At 38.5% G+C, this 16,526-nt stretch overlaps 1 protein-coding gene and 1 non-coding gene across 4 annotated transcripts in view; both read right to left on the reverse strand.

The window, feature by feature from the left end:
• The window catches only part of PPP1R42 (protein phosphatase 1 regulatory subunit 42), a 56,716-nt gene that overhangs the window by 9,771 nt on the left and 30,419 nt on the right, over nucleotides 1-16,526 (reverse strand). The gene's annotated exons all lie outside the window — the stretch shown is intronic.
• Nucleotides 6,021-6,127, reverse strand: LOC114008112 (U6 spliceosomal RNA). The gene has a single exon (XR_003549680.1). It is a non-coding gene; the product is annotated as a U6 spliceosomal RNA (small nuclear RNA).

Below are 16,526 nucleotides of genomic sequence, written 5' to 3' on the forward strand. Positions count from 1 at the left end.
CAACTCCATGGAAGTCCAGTGATGTAACTGTTATACTATCTGCAGTTCCAATTCCCTTTTTCTTAATTTTGTTCAATAGAAAAGCAAAATTTATTCAAAATAATAAGGACAAAAAATTCATTCCTACTGACAAACAGTTGACTACTTATAAGAAAGCTCTCTTTAGGCCAGCGAGGTGCTGTAATGGTTAAGGTGGCTGGATCCCACATGGCCAACGGCTTAGTTTGAATCGAGGACTGGCACCTCATGCTGGGTGCAAGTGCATATGAGCCCAAAATACCAAAAGGAGAATGGAAGTGAAGGGATTTCAATATGGTCATCCTCCCTGAGGGGAGGTTTCCTCTCTTTCTTTCTCTAGTGAGCACATGTGCCCTAGAGCAAATTAAAAACAGAAGAAAAAAGCTCTCTTCACAAATTAGAACTTCAGCCTTTAGTCCTGTGCTCTAGAGATGCCCTCTCCAAAGCATTTGTTCAACAGTGTTTAATACAGCCATGATAGTTTTTTTTTTTTTTTTGAGTGGTTTTTCGCTATAGGGCACGTGCGCACACCAGACAGACAGAGAGAGAGAGACATAGAGACAGAAAGCAAGAAATCACCCCCCAGGGGGGATGGTCACGCCGCAATCCCTTCTCCTCCATTCTCCTCTCGGGATCTTGGGCACACACGCACACGCGCCTGGTGTGAGTTTTAAGCCACCAGGTCCAGGACGCGAACCGTGGTCGACTACGTGAGAGTCCAGTGACATAGCCATTACGCTAACTGCTGGTTCCCAGCCATGATAGTTTTATATGAGAATTACAGTGTATTTTCCTTAGTCCTAAAACCTCTATGGAAAGAAATGTGTATTGCATTTTTGTGCAGTGTTGAGTATGATGCTGATTATCCAAAAGTTAAGTAATAATAACAATAAGAGAACTTTAAATTGATACAGATAAAAGAGTGTTTTGAGTTTTGTTCATTGTTCTTTACTTGATAAATGACCCTCAACATACTCCCTCCAGAGTGTGTTTATTTAAGGACTCAACTAATCCTGTGCTGAAATACAATTACCCTTTGGATATGCTCTGGTTGTTCATTGCCTTCCTGTCTTCAATAAAAAGCTTTCACTTTCCCACCCTTCAATAAGTTACTAAAGGAAACAGACACTTTTCTGGACAGTCTCTATTTGATAAATGATCATGTCATGCTATCACTTAGAGGAGTGCTGCAAAATACCGAGGAGCAAATTCTGTTTCCCCAGCCGGGCTGGTGCCTGAGCCCTGTATGGGCATCTGCAGTGCTGGCAGTGCTCTCTACGATTAACGATGACCACTGATGAACCTGTATTTGACCAGCGTGCTCCAATCTTTATCGGAAATGTCTGGCCCAACTGTCCTTACTAAATCTAAAGACAGCCATTTGTCATCCTCCTGACTGCCTGTCATCATCCGCCTGGGAAAATCTATAATTTTTGGCTTGTTCCTGACTAAACTGTGGAGTGGATAAATTTATCTTTGGGCCACTATGCTTGTCAGGATCAATATTGAGCAGAGGTTGAATAAATTAGAAACAGAAAACATGACAGGCCATAGAAGTTTGTTCATTTGTGTCTTATAAATCAAATATTTAGTTTATATAAGAGACAACCATGTCAACTTTTTTATTTCCCCTATTCATTCTGAAGATTCTATACCTGATGATAAATGGTCATCAAGAAACCAATTAAGTAAATCACAAATACATCTGACTGCGAGATAAACTTTTCAGATCATTTTATTGATTTACTAAACTTTACAGACATAAAACTGTAGGTAAAAATTATTATATTATTATTATTTTGGCGTTTGTTTTTTCTTTACTCATGATAGAGTATGTGTGCACACAGAGAAGAGACTGAGCACCAGAGAGAAATGAGCATCTTCCACAGGGTCTGGTTATGCTTCATTCCCTTTCCTCCAGTCCTCCAGCCCTCCAGCCCATCAGATCCTGGATACTTGGGTGTTTCAGGCTGACCAGGCTGGGATTTAAACCATGGTTTCCATGTGGGAACCAGCTTCTCTTGAGCTGTGGATTACAGCTATGCCATGGAGTTGGCCCTCTTTCAAGGTTTTATTATTTTTCCAACCATGATACTTACTTGACTTAAACATGTTAGCAAGTTATAGTGTTATCCCTAGTAAAGTTCATAGCTTAACTAACACTCATCAGGCTACTTGTAGAAATGCAAAAGTTTTACTGTAAATCATCATTAAAGTATTTAATATTTTCGTACATTGACAAAAACTGTTTAAAGGAGCTAGAGACAAAAAATACAAAGAAGTGTTAACCAAAAGTAAATGTTATTTAAACTAAAGGCCTGTGAGTTATATAAAGGAGTTTCTAAATTGTGGAGTATTGTGGTTTAAAACCTCTTTTGCTCCTGAATGGTCAGCCTTGCTACCAGTTTTATTGGGGAGAGGTGGGTCATCCATCCACAGCAGTTTCTCAGTTTTCTGCCTTTAGTGTCACACTTCCTCTTCTATTCCTCTTTCCTGTTTTGTTTTGTTTTCAATGAAGGAAGAGTCCTACCTCTTCCTAGGTTACTTGGTTTTTTAGATCTGACTGCAAGGTAAACTGACTGCCTCCTCCCAGGATCTTCTCTCTCTTCTATTTCCATTTATAATCTCTCTCTTTGGGATTTTATCCTGTCTCTTACAAACCATCACCAAACTTGTTGAAAGTGATTCAGACCAGAGTGTCTCAAACTTTTATGTATTTAAGCATCTCCAAGGGTTCTTGTTTAAATGCAGTTTCTGGTTTAGAGCTAGAGCAGAAATTAAGATTCTCCATTTCTGACACTGGTTCTAGGATCACATTTGGAGTTTAAAAGGGTCTAAGACACCGTGTTCACTTCCTTACAATCACTGGGAACTCCTGCAGCTTGGTGCCATGGAAAGGCACTGCTGATTGTATCTCTGATCTGCACATTGCCAATTGCAGACTTTCTCTGTCTCAGTTCTTTGGAGCATCTCATCCCACTGAGCCCTCCCTTAATGGCATTCTGATTATACATTTTCTCAGAGTCCATGAATCCTTCATGAATCTCTGCCCCACAAGTAACTAACTCACAACCACTGAAATCTCCAATGTATGAACAGACTATTTTCTAAAAGTTGTTTTGAGAACTGAGAGCTCATCTTATAAAAACAATGCTATACCTGGTGGACTATTGTCTGGGTCAGATCATAAAAACAACCTGGGTAGTTGAGAAAAAGCCTGAAGGACATCTGTGCAGGGATGGTGCTGTAAAATCACCCATAATGCATGTTTCCATTGCACTAGATTTCCCACTTGGGAGCAGGACCAGATGTCCCTTGCAGCAGACCCTGAGGGACTAATTCACTTGCTTCCTTTCTCTATAATTTACATTTATTCATTTCAAACTGTTTGTTTTCCTTCTCTGGACCTCAGCAGAATATAAAATCACAGCTAGAAATAAGTTTTTATCCTGTCACTCATTGCCTTCTCATTTATATTTAGTCCCTTCATGAAAAAGAACGGCTGTGTAGATGATAATTGTCAGACTTCTATTACACCAACAACGGAGGGGTCATCAGTATACATGAGGAAGAATCAAATTTTGGGGAATCTGTGTTGAGCATTTCTTCATATACTCTCTTTCCCCCATTCTAAACCATTTCATCCATGGTGGCAATTTCAGTGGTCACTTACCCAGTGTGCTAAAGACTCCCACCTTCATCTCTCCTCTGAGCTCTGGCCTTATATATCCAATTTTCTACTTGATATTTTCTCTGGAACATTTTGGAGGCACCTCAAACTCTCCGTGATCAAAACTCATGATCTTCACCCTCTCCCCTAACCCTGGTTCTCTATTTCCCACTGTGCAAGGCAAGGGGCCTAGGAATCATTCTTAACCTCTTCTTTTCCCACACTCCCTGCACCCAATTTGCAACCAAATAGCTCTCCAGTCTGTCCACTTCATTTCTACCCTTACCCTATTAAAGTTTCTGCCATTTCATACTTCCTAACTAACCTTGTCTCTCCTAATTTGTTCTTCACTCTGTAGCCTAATCTTTCAAAATACTAATCTCTAAGAGCTAGCAGGTGGCATGGTGGTTAAGGTGCTGGCCTCCCACATGCCTGATGCAGTTAAAATCCTGGACCTGGTGGCTTAAAACTCACACCAGGCATGTGTACATGCAGCCCAAAATCCCAAGAGGAGAATGGGAGAGAGGGGATTGCGGCATGTCCATCCCTCCGGAGGATGATTTCTCACTTTCTGTCTCTCTCTCTGGTGAGTGCAAGTAGCCTATAGAAAAAGTTTCTCTCTCTAAAAAAAAAAGAAAAAGAAAAAGACAATTTGTAATTGTAATATCCCCAAATAACTAGCCTATTTTAGTTTATAATACTTTATAAAAAATTGCATGTGTAGAATTGATTATCTGGACTCTTGTCTTACTGGGTAACCTATTATGACATTTTAAATATTAACATGAGCATAACTAAAGTCTATTTTTACATATATATGTAAATACTGACTTTAAATTTTGAATTGTTATTTTTAGAGACAATGGTAAATTATTAGGAAAAGCAATAATTAAAAATTTTTACTTTCCTGGATATGTTCTCTCACAGGAAAAGCAACTTTTGGCATATCCCAACTGCTGCAGTTTACTGATTGATTTGCATTCATTCCCCAGATAGTATAAAGTATTTTGTTCCCTTATTTACTAATTTATTTATTTATTCTATAACTACACTCAGTTACTTTGTGCATTTTTTGTAGGTACATTTGAAGAACCTACTGATTTGCATGTAAAAGCAGCTGCTCTAAGTGCTAAACCTTGGTTAATTATAGTGACTTTGTTAGGATCTCTAATGATGTCCACTTCTTTTTCCCCTGTGGCAAAAGCTGTCTGTTGCTGAGGACTCTTAGGATGGATGTTAGCAACCTTATGTAGGACACAAGAGATTTCTCCTTCATAGCACAAGGTTTGATGTCAGTAGCTTTTGGGCAACATCAGTCAGCATAAAGAATGGAAAAATTAAAGCCACAATATAGAGACACTGACCTCAGGAATATATACAGAGAAACAATATTCTATACTAGGCTTCAACATATTCTTTGAGTAAGCTTTCAAAAGATAATTTAAAATGGACCACCAAAGCACATTTCAAAATCTAGACAATGTCTATATTTAGTCTTGCAAGAAGTTGTATCAGGCTTTTTTTTTATAGAGATTTCTTTTTCTTTCTTTTTTTTTTTTTTTTTTTTTTTTGCAATAGGGGCTTGCACTCGCCAGGGAGACAGAGAGAAACAGAGAGACAGAAAGCACAAAATCACCTCCTAGGGAGGATGGCTGCACTGCAATACTTCCATTCTCCTCTCAGATTTTTGGGCATGCATGCACATGTGCCTGACATTTGTTTTTTTAAGCCACTGGGTCTAGGACTCAAACTGTGATCAACTATGTGGTAGTCCAATGATGTAACGATTACACTATTTGCTCTTCCTGTATCCAGGTATTTTAAATTATTTGTGGCTTTATGATGGAAGTAAAATAACTTGAATTTAATTCTTACTTCTTGGATATGTTCTCTCACAGGAAAAGCAACTTTTGGCATATCCCAACTGCTGCAGTTTACTGATTGATTTGCATTCATTCTCCAGATAGTGTAAAGTATTTTGTTCCCTTATTTACTAATTTATTTATTCATTCTATAAACATGAAGTAGTGTGTCAGGCACTAGGCAGTCTGTGCTTTGGGTAATCCTGAAGTCAATAAATTATAATTCTGGGGACTGGCAGGTGGTGTGGTTAAGGACACTGGACTCCCACCTACATGACCAACCATGATTCGAGTCCCAGACCTGGCGGCTTGCTGAGTTATATAGTTAAGTGCAAGTTACCATTTGTTATAAAGCTAAACTCACACTTACCATATAACCCAGCAATGCCACTCCTAGATTATACTATTTTATTTTTTCTTTAACAAAGGATGAAAGTTCCAGTTATTCCACATCTTTAAGAAAAAAAAAAACAAAAACGGAATGCTTCACGAATTTATGTGTCATCCTTGCGCAGGGGTCATGCTAATCTTCTCTGTATTGTTCCAATTTTAGTATATGTGCTGCCGAAGCAAGCACTCCATATCTTTAACTATAATTGGTATTATCAGTCTCTTAATTTTTGGCATTCTAGTGGGCATATAGTGGTATCACAACTTGGTTTTAATTTGTACTTTGCTGATGAATAATGATATTAGCATTTTTGTGTTGATTATTAGTATTATTAGTATATCTTTTTTAAAAAGTCATTATTGAAATCTTTAGCCCATTTAAAAAATTTGTCTTTTTATTGTAGAATTGTAACAGTTATTCACATCATCTAAATAGAAATAATCCATTGTTTATATTGCTAATATCTTTCCTCAGTCTGTGGTTTACCGTTTTATTAATATTATCTTTCAAAAAGCAAGTTTTAAACATCATAAAGTCCAGTTTATCAATTTTTGTATGGATCATGCATTTCGTGTTCTTTTTTTTTTTTTTTTTGAGAGGTTTTCGCTATAGGGTGCGTGCGCTCACCAGACAGACAGAGAGAGACAAAGAGACAGAAAGCGAGAAATCACCCCCCAGGGGGGATGGTCATGCTGCAGTCCCTTCTCCTCCATTCTCCTCTTGGGATCTTGGGCATGCACGCACACGTGCCCGGCATGAGTTTTAAGCCACCGGGTCTGGGACGCGAACTGCGGTCGACTACGTGGGAGTTCAGCGACATAGCCATTGTGCTAACTGCTGGTTCCCATGCATTTCGTGTTCTTTAAAAAAATTTTTTTTCAAGTCTATTTTATCTGGAAATTTTATATTTTTGCAGTTTCAATTTAGATATCCATTTCTGAGTAAATTTTTTTGTATGGTGTGAATGGTGAAGGGTTACTTTTTTTAGAGAGAGGGATTTTTGCTATAGGGTACGTGTACTTGCCAGAGATACAGAGAGAGACAGAAAGTGAGAAATCACCACCCCTCTAGTGGGGTGGCCATGCTGAATCCCTTCTCCTCCATTCTCCTCTTGGGATCTTGGGCACACATATACATGCACCTGGTGTGAATTTTAAGCTGCCAGGTCCAGGGCTGAAACCAGTCAACTAAGTGGGAGTCCAGCAACATAACCGTTATACCATCTGCTGGTCCCAGTAGGGTCACTTTATTTATTTATTTATTTATTTATTGAGAGGTTTTTGCTATAGGGCACATGCGCTCACCAGACAGACAGAGAGAGACAGAGAGAAAGAAAGCGAGAAATCACTCCCCAGGGGCGATGGCCATGCTGCAATCCCTTCTCCTCCATTCTCCTCTCGTGATCTTGGGCACACACGCACACATGTACGATGTGAGTTCAAGCCGCCAGGTCTGGGACGTGAACCGTGGGCAGCTATGTGGGAGTTCAGCGACATAGCCATTACACTAACTGCTGGTCCCTAGGGTTGCTTTTTAAAGCTTATTTTTACTTATGACAGAGAGCATGTCACATACACGAACATATGAACAAGAGAAGGTGAGAGCAGCAACCTTCATAGTCTTGTCATGTTGTGATTCCCCCTTCCCTTAGCCCTGCAGTTTATCAGGATCTTGGGCCTGATGTACCCACCTGAGGTGTTTCAGATGACTAAGCCAGGCATCTAACTTGTGACTGGTGATATTGCTTTTAGCACTGCACTTCAGTGTGCTATTGACTATACCAGAGGCTGGGCTGAGAGTCACTTTTTCTATTTGTAGATGCAGTTGCTCCACCAGCCTTCGTTGACAAGATTATTTTTGTCTCTATTGAATTTTTTTAAAATTTAACTTTATTTATTTACTTATTTTTAATTTGAGCAGAGAGGGACAGAGAGAGAGAGAGGGAAAGTGAGAAAGCAAGCCACCAGGTCTAGGACTCAAACGGTGGTCAGCCATGTGGGAGTCCAGTGCCCTTAACCACCAAGCCACTTGCTGGCCCCTCTACTGAATTTTTTGGGAACCTTTATAAAAAAATCATTTGACCTTGTGTATGGGTTTATTTATAAATTCTATCTGTTTAAAATGTTCATTATGTGCCAAAATTACATTATTTTGATTATTTTAAGTATAAGGTTGTGAAATTGGGCTGGCTCTGTGGTACAACAATAATGCACTGCCCAAGGGAAGCTGGATCCCACATTGTAACCAGTTTGAACTTCTGGCCTAGTCAGTCTGAGAACTGCTGGGCATGCACATGAAAGCCCAGGATTTGACTTAATGGAGGAATGAAAGAAGGAGATCATGGTGTGATCAGACCCATGTGAAGGGTGATTTTCTTTCTCTCACTTTTACATGCATGTTCATGTACTCTTATCAAGAATAAAGAAAAAAAATTATACAAATTGTGAAATCAGGTAGGGTTAAGTTTGCCAACTTTGTTTTACTAATGTTGTTTTAGTGTTCTAGGTTTATTGCTTATAAATTTTAGAATAAACTTGTCAATTTCCAAAAGAAAAATCTGAGATTTTAAGTATGGTCAATGCATAGATAAATTTGGTAGAATTATCTTAAAAATATTGAGTCTTCGGACCAGCAGTTGGCATAATGGCTATGTTGCTGGACTCCCATGTAATCGACCGCAGTTCAAGTCCTGGACCCGGTGGCTTAAACTCACAATGGGTGTATATGTGTGCATGTCCAAGATCCTGGGAGGAGAATGGAGGAGAAGGGATTGTGGTATGGCCATACCCCCAAGAGCGGTGATTTCTCACTTTCTGTCTCCCTGTCTCTCTCTGTCTTTCTGGCAAGCGCATACTCCCTACAGCAAAGTTTCTTCCTTGAAGAGACACACCCCCCAAAAAAAAAAAAAAAAAAAAAAAAAAAAAGGCAAAAATATCGAGTCTTGAGGCCAGCAGGTGGCATAGTGGTTAAGGGCACTGGACTCCCACGTGGCCTCCTGCAGTTTGAGTTCCAAACCTGGCAGTTTGCTTTCTCTCTCTCTCTCTCTGGTGAAATTAAAATAAATAAATAAATAAAGTTAAATAAAATAGTTCTAAAAAAGTTGAGTCTTCTCATCCATGAAAATGGTATCTCTCTCCATTTATTTAGGTCTTTTTGAACTTCTCTTAAAAATTTTATTATTATTATTATTATTATACAGTTTACACATCTTTTCTTAAATTTATCTCCAAGTATTTTGTGATTTTTGATAGAATCATAAATGGTATTTTTAAAAAATCTCATTTCTGGGCCAGCTGGTAGTATGGTGGTTAAGGCTGCTAGATCCCACATAGCCAACTTCGTGGTTCAAGTCTCAGACCCATTGGCATGAAAAACATGCCAGGCACATGTATATGCATTACCAAAGTCCAGGTCTTCAAAGACAAGGCATGGAAATAAGGGAAGTAGTCAGTGTACAATATTCTTCACAGCCATAAAGGAACAGGCTTGCTTCCATTTTTCTTGAAACATAAAAAAGAAAAAAAAATAAAAAAGGTCATTTCTGGTTATTCATTGTTAGTACATGGGAATGTAGTTGATTTTTGATATTGACTTTAACATTAATCCTATGGCATTGTTAAATTCACTTCATGAATTCTAATAGCTTTTTGTAGATTTCTTATGATTTTTATGCATACCTAATCATATAGTTTGCAAATATAGTTTTACTTCTTTTTTGATCTGAATGCCATTTTATTTTAATATAGCTATTCTAGCTTCTTATTGTGTTTGCATTGCATACATTTTCCTTAATTTTACTTTTAATTAATTTATCTTCATATTTACAGTATATTTTTTATGAAGAGCACATGATTAAATTTTTAAACATCCAATCTTACTATTTTTGTCTTTTAATTGGAATACTGTCATGACCTGTGTAACAACATTTTGTTTACTGACAACCACATATGTGAAGGTGGTCCCATGAGAATATCATGAAGCTGAAAAATTGCTATTGCCTAGCAACATAGTAGCTATGTAGGGCAATCTGTTACTCACGTGATTATAGTGATGCTAGTGTAAACAAACTTGCACTAACAGTAGTATAAAAGTGTAGTACACACAATTTTGTAGAGATGATAATACTTGATAATGATAAATGACTATGCTACTGATTTATTAATTAAGTATACAATATTTTTATAATTATTTTAGAATATATTCCTCCTACTTATTAAAAAAGTTTACCGGAAGGACCAGCAGTTAGCTTAATGGCTGTGTCGCTGGACTCCCACATAGTCGACCACGGTTGGAGTCCTGGAACAGGCGGCTTAAGCTCACGCCGGGTGCGTGTGCATGTGTGCCCAAGGTCCCGAGAGGAGAATGGAGGAGAAGGGATTGCAGCTTGGCCATCCCCCCTGGGGGGTGATTTCTCGCTTTCTGTCTCTCTGTCTCTCTCTGTCTGTCTGGCGAGCACATGCGCCCTTATAGCAAAAACCTCTCAAAAAAAAAAAAAGGAAAGAAAAAAAAAGTTTACTGGAAAACACTATGCCATGTTATTCTAGCAGCAGCCTAATGCATCTCATGTTTATCCAGTCTCTTGATTGCATTATTTTCATTTATGCTTGATTTAATCTTGTATTGTGTTGTTCATCATGGCCCTTTCAATGGGACAAAATACAGAGGTGGAAGACAGTGATATTAATGTACCTGACCCTGTGTAGACCTAGGTTAATGTGTGTGTTTGTGCCTTAGGTTTTTTTTTTTTTTTAAACAAGAAGTTTATTTAAACAACAAGACACTTGACTTGAAGGGAAAACTATCTAGGATTCTTTTTCTTTCATTAAGAGTAATTTACCCCTACTTAAAGACAGATTGCCCTACATGTAACAGCTAGGTACAAAAAAGTTTAAAAATTGTCTTTGGTTTTACCATGATAAATAAAAAAACATCAAAATTTTTCAGTCAAACAAGGTATGCAAGGGTTTTTATGTTGTTGTGTTTTTTATTCTTTTTCTTTCTTTCTTTCTTTCTTTCTTTATTTTCTTCTTTCTTTCTTTATTTTCTTTTTTTTTTTTTTTTTTTTTTTTGTTAAACAGTGAGAACAAAATAGCTTACTGAAATATAAAGAGCTGAATGAGCATGCCACTAATGGAGAAAGGGGATATTTTCACAGAACCAGTATTCTCCCCATCCCATCTCCATTTGATGTCAGTCAAAACATACCATTGGTGATTTAGTCAAAAAATAAAAATTCAATATGCTTGTGCACATATACCAGTTACTTTATGTACAATAAAGGAATGGGGAAGGGAAAATGAAAGAATAGAGAAAACTGTACTGTAGTAGTCAGGTTGTGGTGAAACCAAATTGCAGTTTTTTAGTTGAGAATGTATAGGGGCCAGCAGTTAGAGTAATGGCTATATCGCTGGCCTCCCATGTAGTCAACCATGGTTCGAGTCCCGGCCCCGGCGGCTTAAACTCATGCCGGGTGCGTGTGCGTGCATGCCCAAGATCCCGTGAGGAGAATGGAGGAGAAGGGATTGCGCTGTGGCCATCCCTCCTATGGGGTGATTTCTCACTTTCTGTCTCTGTCTCTCTCTTTCTGGCGAGCACATGTGCCCTATAGCAAAAACCTTCCCTCCCCCCCCCAAAAAAAAGAATGTATACTTGGTCTATAAGAACAGAGTTCTAGGGTAAAGTAGCAGGTTCCCTTTTTAGTAGACATTGTGTGTCTGCTGTTGGAACACATCAATTGTATCTTTATCCTCCATTTCCAACTGTGCAGATGTGTCTATTTCACTGATCTGCAGGCTGCCCATCAAATAGGAGTCTGATCTGCCTAGTAGACAAACCCTGCCATTTACAATAGGCTTCCATTAGTTTACTAAGTGGTATACGCCTCTTAATCTTAAACTGCACCACAGAACAATCCTGCCCCGCCACCTTCAAATTAATGTGATCATTGTTCTCGGTCTTGACGCCTTCCTTGGACTTTTTGTCAGCCATGGCGAGCGCCAGAGTCTACTTAACTGCCACTTCACAAAAGAGGTATGAAGTCCTCACTTAAGTAACGAGCACACAGGCAGCACCAGGAGCCGTGTTTGTGCCTTAGTTTTTAACAAAAAATATTTAAAAGGTAAAGAATAAATACAGGGCCAGCCAGTAGGTTGGTTAATGTGGCTGGATCTCACATAGCTGATTGTGCAATTCGAGTCCCAGACCTGGCAACTTGAAAAAGATGCCAGATGCATGTACATCTTGCCCAAAATCCCAAGAGGAGAAAAGAAAAGGAAGGATTGCAGCATGAGTGTGCTTTCTCATTTTTCCTTTCTGTCTGTATTTTTTTCTGGTGAGCACACGTATCCTATAGCAAATTTAAATAATAAACAAATAAATACAAAAATCAAAAATTTTAAAAAATTAAAACATTTATAAATTAAAAAAATTACAGTAAGCTAAAGGCAACTCTTTTTTTTTGAGAGGTTTTTGCTATAGGGCGCGTGCGCTCACCAGAAAGACAGAGAGAGACAGAGAGACAGAAAGCAAGAAATTACCCCCCAGGGGGGATGGCCACGTCGCAATCCCTTCTCCTCCATTCTCCTCTCGGGATCCTGGGCACCCATGCACACGCGCCCAGCATGAGTTTAAGCCACCAGGTCCAGGACTCGAACCACGGTCGACTACATGGGAGTCCAGTGACATAGCCATTACGCTAACTGCTGGTCCCCAAGGCAACTTATTTTTGATAAAAAAGCTTTTTTAAAAATAAATTTACAATTTAGCATAGCCTAAATGTATACTGTTCATAAAGTCTGTAGTATAATAATGTCCTAGGCCTACTTATTTTTCTAAGAATTATTTAATTTTATTTACTATTATTTAAATTTGCTATAGGTCATGTGCAATCACCAGAGAGAAAGTGAGAAAGCAAGCCACCAGGTCTGGGACTCAAACCTTGGCCATGTGGGAGTCCAGCACCCTTAACCACCATGCCACTTGCCTGCCCCCCAACCCTCAGTTTTATCATTTAAATTTTATATTGAGTATTTAATTTCTACTATTCTATTTTTAAATTGTTTAAAAATTATATATGTGTGTATATATACATACATACACACACACACTATATAACCTGTTTTTATTTCAGGTGATGGAATTTTTTTTATTTCTCTTTGGAAGTTGATTACAGTGTAATTAAAAATAATTTTTTTCTGCTCTATGTAATTTTTTCTTCTGAGTTCTTTTTCCTTGTTTCTGTCTCTCCTGCTTTGATTTTAGAGGTTCTCCTTCCTTGTTTCTGTCTCTCCATTTATTATTTTAGAGACTCAAAAAATTTTTTTGTTTGAGAGATTTTTGCTGTAGGGCGTGTGTGCTCACCAGAAAGAAAGAGACAGACAGATAGAAAGTAAGAAATCACTCCTCAGGGGGGATGGCCGCACCACAGTCCCTTCTAACTCCATTCTCCTTTCAGGATTTTGGGCATACACACACAAGCACCCAGCATGAGTTTTAAGTTGTTAGGTCTGGGACTCGAACCGTGATCGACTGTTTTGGTGTCCAGCAATGTAATTATTACATCAACTGCTGGCCCCTAGAGGTTCTTTTCAGTTGCCTATTGAGGTGTCTGTTTATTCATAAAAGTGAATGAGAGCTTTTTGTGTAAGGATAAGTAAGGCCTGTTGACTGGTTGGTTTCACTACAGGGTAGTTGAATGGCAGATGGTAGTTTACCATGGAACAATTAAATATGAGAATTGGGAGATGTTTTCTCTTGGACTGGTCAATTTCTCTAAAGAGGAATTTTTAAACTCTTGCCTAAGGTTTTTAGCCATGCAGGTGATTTTAGAAATAAAGGATGGTTTCTGGGCATGAGAGTGAGGAAAGCATTGAGTCTCTAACACTTCAGTAGTCAATCTTCCACTAAATTCTTTTTTTCAGCATTGCCTTCTGTTGTGTGTTTTTTCTTTGTTTGTTTGTTTGTTTAATTTTGGAGAGGTTTTTGCTATAGGGCACATGTGCTTGCCACAGAGACAGAGAGAGAGAGAGAGAGAGAGAGAGAGATACAGAAAGTGAGAAATAACACCCCACGGGGGATGGCCACACCACAATCCCTTCTCTTCCACTCTCCTCTCAGGATCTTGGGCACACACGCACATGTGCCCAGCGTGAGTTTAAGCCACAGGATCTGGGACTCGAACTGCAGTTGACTACATGGGAATCCAGTGACATAGCCTTTATGCCATCTGCTGGTCCCTCTGTTGTGGTTTTTATCCATAGCATCTGTTTAACTTCTTCACAAAAAAAGTTGTCCTTTGTAACTTTTTTTTTTTAAATATATTTTTAATTTCAAGAAAAGCAGTTTTAGCTTTAATAAATTAAAGAAATGCTAAGGAACTTTGCTTAAAACTAAAGCCAGCAAACAGGTTAGGATTCTGTTCAAATAGTAAGTACATGAACCTATCCGCATCTCAAGACAGGACAGAAATCCTTAAAATCAGAAAACAAAGTCTAGAAGAAAATCAGCAATGTTTTAGTCAAAAGTCATAAAATGTTATTTCACCAGTTCAGTCTCATGTACTTAAATCTATCTTCTGTTGTGGTTCGACTTCCCGATTAAATTCTGGGACATAATATTCAACTCCAGACTTGTCCCTATGATTAAGTTGGCCATTTTCTTAGTTTTTGAACTATTATTTCTGTGTGTCTGTATTTAATTTTCCTGGAAGTGAGAAGTAATGAATGTTTAGGCCAAGTATCAGCAAGAAGTCTCAAGGAACTAGGAAGGCTCATTACTAGAGTTAGTCCTTTATTCATATGCTATCAGTGGTGACTATTTCAGTATTGAAGACCGATTTGGGGAGGAAAATAAGGTTTGGCTTGAGTTAGTAGTCAACTGTTAGAAAGGGCAAAGGACAGGCCTAAGTTTCAGTCTGAAAAAACATCTTGTATAGATTTTATTTTATAAGTTACCATGATCTGGGTTTTATTATTATTATTTATTTATTTTACTAGAGGGTGCATGTGCTCACCAGAGAGAAAGAAAGAGAAATAGGGAGAAGAGAAAGCACCTGTTATGGGGAATAGTCATGCTGCAAGCTCTTCTCTTCCATCTCACCCTTATTTTGGGTTTTGGATATGCATGAACACATGCTTGGCATGTTTTAGCAAAGCTACTCAGTCTAGAACTCCAACCATGTAGCTGGACAGATGAGACTCAGTTGCTTCAACCAGCAGACTACAGAGCTGGCCCCTATTCAGGTTTTTTATTGTGTCTATTTCTTTTTTCTCTTTCCACATCTTGCATAGCATTTATGGGTGATATGAAATAATATAATAATACTATAAAAACTATAAATCCAAGAAAGTTATAGAGTCAGAAGGCAGCTAGTTTCTTCCTGTCATAGGTAAGTTTTAAAGTATGTCATTACCAATATCTATTATTATGCAATGTTTTGTCTGATGAGATCTCCTTAATAATTGGCCTGAGGCACTGCTAGGTAAATATTTGTAATATATTATATTTGTTAGGAGCCTTATAAAAGAGGTGCCCTGAAAAGGGGGTACCTTGGGAAATGGTTAGAATGCAGTTATTCCATTAAGCAGCTTTTATTTTACTCTGATCTATGTCATACTAAATTATGTTGGCTTTACCTGGAGGAATATTAATAAACTTTTCAGTGAATCACAAGAGATTTTTGTTTGAACAGAGAAGTAGTAGGTTGTGGAGCGCCCCCGCCCATCGCCCTCAGCGCCTATTTCAAAATGGCGCTCAACGGAAGCCCGCTGAGCGCTCAAAGCAGTAAACAACTTTAAGGAAGTAGGGCAGTGGGGAGCGTGGAGAGCACGGGAACACCGCATGCAACCAATCCTCTTTCGAGGACTGGCTTCCCTGCTTGTGACCAACGTGCCAATTGGTCAGGGGCCCTATATAAGGCCCTAGGGCTGGGAAGAGAGGAGGAAGAAGACTGTACAGAGCCTGGGGTAAATAAAGTGTTGTAGAGAAGACCGTCTCCGGGTCGTTTGTAAAGCGACAGTAGGTAAGCAGATATTATTGGCATAGGAAGGACTAATAAAAACATTTTCCTAATCTTAAAAAGGAAATTAATAATCATACCCTTTTAGAAAAACATACCAAGAGAGAAACCATAGATACCACGCAACAATGTGAGGGATTTGGATTAAAACACTCAGGGTTTTCAGTAATGTATTCTAGCACAATAAACTAGGTAAAAATGAGAATTATTATAGGGCTTATGGAAATTGTCATGACCAAATATCTGGGAAAAAAGTCTACTCTAATGTTATTAGAATGTGTATTAAATGCTATTCTGAAGGCATGTTTTGTGAGTCTTCCAAAGTTGAAGGCAGGTGTCAGAGACAGGATCAGAGACCCCAGTGTGGTCAAGAACATGTCCAGTGCTTGCTTTAGTTTTGAGACATGAATGTAAAAGAGACTCCTTTTAACTTTGCAGTTCAAGAGTTAATTAAGAGTACTTGGCAAGGTCCCTTGAAATGGGGTTGTACAGAGTCTTTTACTTGATGACTTTTTAAATATTCAAAGTCATCTAGTTATAGTGCATGAGCCTTGAAGTCTTCGTGTCCTG

This window comes from Tupaia chinensis, unplaced genomic scaffold, assembly GCF_000334495.1.
Source record: "Tupaia chinensis unplaced genomic scaffold, TupChi_1.0 Scaffold000288_2, whole genome shotgun sequence".
NCBI lineage: Eukaryota > Metazoa > Chordata > Mammalia > Scandentia > Tupaiidae > Tupaia > Tupaia belangeri.